We start from the raw sequence: 6,128 nt of genomic DNA, 5'->3' as shown, positions 1-6,128 counted from the left end.
ACGCTCTGTGTCTCTCTGTCTCAATAGTAAATAAATGTCAAAAAAAAAAAAAAAAAAAAAAAGAAATATTTAAATAGTGTGAAGATCCGTCACAAAATAATTGATGGTATTTGTCTGCAGTTTGACAGATCTCGGCACTTGGGGCCCCAGGGAAACTTCACAGAGTTTTTGCCAAAAATGGGCAGGAGAAAACACTGAACAGAGGTCTCCTTAGTAAGCTCCTAAAAGACATCAATGAATTTACTCAACAAATTGTGCTCTTATTTCATAGAGAACTCGCCGGTACAGAAAAGATTCTCACTACATTCGCTGTTATTGACTTGAGAAATGGAAGCTCTATTTGCAGAGTCCTGCAAGAACTGATTCCTCTTAAACTATTTTTTCCCTTCCAAATCTTATGTAAACGAACCACCAATGATCTTCAGGAGAACTTTTTGAAGACAGATGACTGGGCCCCTCCTCAAATTTACAAATCAGACTTTCTTGGGGTTGAATAGAATCTAGGAACTGGTAACTTTTTTTTTAAGATGAAATTTATTGTCAAATTGGTTTCCATACAACACCCAGTGCTCATCCCAACAGGTGCCCTCCTCAATACCCATCACCCACTTTCCCCTCCCTCCCACCCCCCATCAACCCTCAGTTTATTCTCAGTTTTTAAGAGTCTCTTATGGTTTGCATGCCTCCCTCTCTAACTTTTTTTCCCCTTCCCCTCCCCCATGGTCTTCTGTTAAGTTTCTCAAGATCCACATAAGAGTGAAAACATATGGTATCTGTCTTTCTCTGTGTGACTTATCTCACTTAGCATAACACCCTCCAGTTAGGAACTGGTATCTTTAAAAACGTCCTCCCCCCGGTGATTCTGTTGGCCAGCCGGGTTGAGAACTATTGGATTAAATGATCCAAAATGAATTACTTGGGTTAGGGGATTACTTTACTTATTGCAGTGGATCTGACTTGAAGTGCTAAGGAAGCTCTATCAGGCAGAAAAACTGGCTTTCTTCCTTACCTTCTTCCTTAACCTCTCCTTCCTCCTAATCCCTTGTAACCCCACCCTGTACTGTCTCCTCTCTCTCCTCCTTGTCCCCTCCTCGTACCTGCCTCGGAAGCTGGCTGAAAAATGACACTGAGAACAGCAGCGCCACATTGTGGAGAGAGGTAATCTAGTGCAGATCACCCTCCTAAAAAAAAAAAAATCACCAGGGCTGCAGTTTCCACTTTGTCCTGCAGAGGGCACCACTTTCTTATATTTTTAGGTGATGAAGTTTCTTTTCCTTACCTGTCGGTTGACCTGAAGTAAACATCCCCTCCCTAGAAGGCATGGGGTGGAACATCCCTCCCAGACCAGAAATCAAACACCTCCACCTTGTGAAACTAGAATAAACTGGGGAAAGACTAAGTGCATAGGTATGCACACGCCTTCTGCTGAGGTTAAACGTCAATCTCTGTGACAGTCGTAGTCAGGGTGAGACTATGGTAATCCCAAATCCATGTGTGACTTCATGTCTATCCAGGGTAGTACCTGCTGTAAGATGTGTCTTGTAGTTATTTTTTTATATGGTACACATAAGACAGGACTTAATTAAGAGATCAGGCCTACTATCTGGTGATATTTCCACCCAATGATATGTGGGTTTATGTTGGTGGAACAGGTTGGATCACTAATCATGCATCTTTTGACTGATTCCCACCAGGCTAAATCTCTGTTTCTTTGTCTCTATCTGTGTCTCTGTCTCTACCTCTCTGTCTCTGTCTCCCCGCCCCCCCCCCCCAAATACTTTTCTGATACTTGTACCTGGACAATGGCTTAGTCATGTTTAGTGACATTCAGCTAAATTAATACAGTCAGAAAGGAGATGTGTTCAAGTTTATATAAATCCACGATCTACCTAGTTACATTCACTGTTTGTTTTCTAATCGCTGTACATAGGCTCCAAGTTCAGAGGCAGCAGTGAGAAGGCTTCACACCTCTGCAGATTTGCATAAGCTTTCCGGGCAGATGGTGTCATGGGTTTGTTTCTCTACCTTTGAGTCTTCAGCTGCTTGGTTTTCTCAACCAGGAGTTTCTAGAGTTACACCAGCAGCTAGGATCGCATGGCTTAGTGTAATGGTTTCCTCATGGTTTTGTTCCCTCCGATATGTTTGCTGTCTTCCTAACTAGAAGGTCAGCCTTTGACTGCAGGCTCCATGCCTAGATCTCTGATATCCCTCGAATTCTCACCTCACACATTGTTAGGTGTGCACTACTTACTCAATCTAGATGTGTAGGTTGACAGATTGAATAAGGAGGCAAGTTGTGTTGAAACAGTAAGAAGTAAAGGAGAATCAAGAGAGAGAAAGAGATAAAAAATAATATTTCTGAAAGACTGACTTAACTGACCAGTGAAAGGAAGTAGTTGAAGAAAGGAAAATGGTCGAGAAGTTCTAATCAAAGGCAGTATAAAGAGAGGAAATTAAAGTCTTGGTTTTTTGAAAAGTGGAAATGTGATTTTGGACAATAATAATTGATGAGGAGATGTTCATGGTCAATATAAAAATAAAATTTCCTCACTGATTGAAGACAAAACTGAACGCTACAAGGGATATCCTGTAAAAGAAAGTTGTAATTTTGGAATGAGTTCAGAGTGATGAATGAATCTGAAGACTTAATAGGCCAAGCTTCAAATTCTCCCCGAATGTTACAATCAAAAATTGAATACCAAAATCATTTTATAATCTTGCCTTATTATTCTGTAGAGTTGAGCCAGGTTAGTGTCCACTAAGATTTCAAAGAATTCTGCTTTAGCTTTATCTTCTTAAATATAGTGAATAAAAGAGAAATGACCTAGGGGTGCCTGGCTTGTTCAGTCAGTAGAGCATCTGATCTTGGGGTCTTGAGTTCAAGACCCGTGTTGGGCGTAGTGCTTACTTTAAAAAAAAAAAAAGCAAAGCAAAGACACACACACAAAAGAGAAGTAGCCTTTCGACAGTCTCATCAGTGACTTACATTTTCCACAGACCCCGATTTAGCATATTTTAAAACTTACAGGGTTTTGGAATTCAGAAAAGATTAAGATTTATTGAAATAGAGGCATACTTGGAAAATAGTTGCTTTATTTACTTATTTCTTTTTCCTTGTTTTTTAATTGCACATACACCCTATAGAGTACATCTGGAGTGTTCTGAAGCAAAACTCAGAATTGTATCCCTTTATTCATCTCTATTTCTTGTTTAAATAATTGCTTTTTCTGTCTCTGAGGTGATTGTTTTGGTAGCTTTTTCAATTGTTTGAGGGAGGAATAATCCATTGATTTTAGTGGTATAGATGTGAAATGGCTAAGATTTGGATCAGTGATTTGGTCATGGATGTAAAGAAAAATAAATAAATCTAAAAACAGTAAAATCTTGGAATAGAGGATACTGGTTACTTGGGTTTCTGATTAACTATGGGTTAATGAGAGGCCACTTGTTGTTTGAAATGTCCCTAAATTGTCTCGGTGCATTTTCTTGTTTTAATAAGTAGTCTAATGAACATAATGAAATCTTCTCTTACTGATTCGGCATCCTGCAATGTCTCAGGATCATTACTCTGAACATAATATATAATTCTACACTGTACTGTAGCTACAGAATGAATAAGAGTTTAAGATGACTCTTGGATATTGCTATACTTAAAACAAAATCTCTGCGATCTGTGCAAATCACTGTATATCACTTTACCTTAAGTAAAATGCATGTTACCTATTGTAGAATAATAGGCTATTCAATCCAGAAGAGACTTTTGAGATTATGAAATTCACTGCCATTATTTAAGAAATGAGAAAGCTAATACCCGGAAAATAACAAAGAGGATTACTACAGCTAGGCTACAATCAATGTCTCCTGACTGCAAATCCGGTGACCCTTTGACTCCACCAGGCTGTAACTTTCAAATGCTTCGGGATTCCTGTCATTTATCTCCCATGCCCCTAAAAGTGTGGAGGCCATTCTCAAAATTGGTTGTTTAGGAGTTTGGTTAGGGGTGCCTGAGTGGCTCAGTCGGTAAGCATCCGACTCTTGATTTCAGCTCAGGTCATGATCTCAAGGTTCCTGTCAGCTCTGTGCTGACAGCTCGGAGCCTGGAGCCTGCTTCGGATTCTGTGTCTCCCTTTCTCTCTGCCCCTCGCCCACTCGCGCTCTATCTCTGTGTCTCTCAAAAATAAATAGCCATTTAAAAAATAAATAAATAAATTGTAAAAACACATTTCAAATAGTCAAATTGGTTAGCAAAATAGAGAGTATCACAACTCAGCTCTGCAAAGCTGTTTGTTAAATATGAATTCTACATAATAATTCAACATATCTCTCACACGAGGCAAACCAAGCCATCAAAGCTAGGGAGAAGATAGTGAGGCCACAGGGGCAGCAGCTGCCGTCTGACCCTCGCCATGGCCATGCCGCCCAAGGACAAGAACAGAGATGCCGGAAAGTCAGCCAAGAAAGACAAAGACCTGGTGAACAAATCTGGAAGCAAGGCCAAAAAGAGGTGGTCCAAAGGCAGAGTTCAAGACAAGCTCAGTAACTTGGTCTTGTTTGACAAAGCAGACGTATGACAAACTTTGTAAGGAAGTTTCCAACTACAAGCTTATAACCCTGGCTGTTGTCGTAGAGACAGTAGATTCGTGGTTCCCCTGCCAGGGCAGCCTTTCAAAAGCTCTTTTGTAATATAATTTTATTTTGATGTCTTTCTCTCCCTTTTTTTTTCTAATTTTATTTATTTATATTTAGAGAGAGCGCATATGGGCTTAAAAGGGGGAGGGGCAGAGAGGGAGAGAGAGAATCACAAGCAGGCTCCGGGCTGTCAGTGAGGAGCCTGACGTGAGGCTCAAACCCACGAACCATGAGATCACAACCTGATCCGAGATCACGAGTTGGACGCTTAACCTACTTAGCCACCCACGCATCCCCAGAAGCTCCTTAGTAAAGACTTTTTAAACGGATTTCAAAGCACAGGACCCAAGTCATTTACACTAGAATCCTCAAGGATGGAGAGACGCTAGCTGCCGGTGAAGGTCCATGAACAGATCCCACCAACTGCACATTTTGAAAAATAAAACTTGATTAATTTTTTTTTTTAAAGGAACTAGGGAAAAGAAAATATCCGTGGACACCAAACCCCGTTCTTATTATCAGATATGCCCTTTGACCCTCAAAATTGGTGGGTATGCTTGAAACTTCTGGCATCAGTATTAAGAAATACCTCAGAGACAAACCCAGGAATGAATGAATTGCAAAAGCCCTGTACTTAAGGACGAGTTTAAATTTAACAGTGTAAACATCTAAGGTTATATGCATACACAGGTGCATTTAGACTTGGAGCCATGGTTTCAATAATACAAAATCAGAAGATGTACTTAGCTATAAAGGAGATCCAGGTGTTATCACCTTTATAGTCCGGAAAATGCTTTAGGTCACCATAAATCTTTGAATTCCTCTTTTTCTTGAGTCAGCCCTGAATCAGAAGTTCCTTGAAGTTGAGGATCAATTCCAATTCACAGTCGTAACCTCAGTACTTGGCACAATGGTGAAAAGTAAAAGGCACCTAAGTCTGTGTTGAAGGAATGGATTTTAGGGACAGATGTAAGGGCCCTTTTCTAAATTGTAATGATAGAGGGAAACAATAATAGGAAGGAGTCTGTGGTATCCAGGAAAACTTAACTGGAGAAAAAGAGGTGGGTAAAGATTAAAGGAAATGAAGGCCTGTGTTTTTGGAGCTCCCATCTTGGGTATTTTTGAGTTTGCTTCTAAGCCCCTTAATCCTCATTATCACTTAGTGTGCACTGAGGACAGAGCTTTGTGAGAAACGCATACACACAAAAAACATGTTTGCTGTTACCAAAGTACAATGAAAGGACAGCTCTCCTACAACTTCTTTATTCCCAAATTTGCCTAGTTTCTGAATTAACCTGCCTATTAATAACAGTCTTATATGTGCCATGGAGATACTGCTTTCTAGGTAGAAATTTGACTTTCTGCACTTTCTACACTCAGATTTCTATTCAAATCAACTTTAACCTCCTCTGAACAAGAAGCTCTATGGCAGGAGAGATTAAGGTGGTGAAATGATTGGATAGGGAACACAGGGAAGAGAAGATTTGTCCCAACCGCTT

At 40.1% G+C, this 6,128-nt stretch overlaps 1 pseudogene; it reads left to right on the top strand.

Annotated features, from left to right (window-relative positions):
- The first annotated feature begins 4,412 nt into the window (after positions 1-4,412).
- Positions 4,413-5,038, top strand: LOC122201828 (annotated as a pseudogene).
- Positions 5,039-6,128: the final 1,090 nt, after the last annotated feature.

Source organism: Panthera leo, chromosome D2 (assembly GCF_018350215.1).
Source record: "Panthera leo isolate Ple1 chromosome D2, P.leo_Ple1_pat1.1, whole genome shotgun sequence".
In the NCBI taxonomy this organism is placed as follows: domain Eukaryota; kingdom Metazoa; phylum Chordata; class Mammalia; order Carnivora; family Felidae; genus Panthera; species Panthera leo.
The sequence above is the reverse complement of the archived record's forward strand: the minus strand, read 5'-3'. Positions and strand labels throughout refer to the sequence as shown.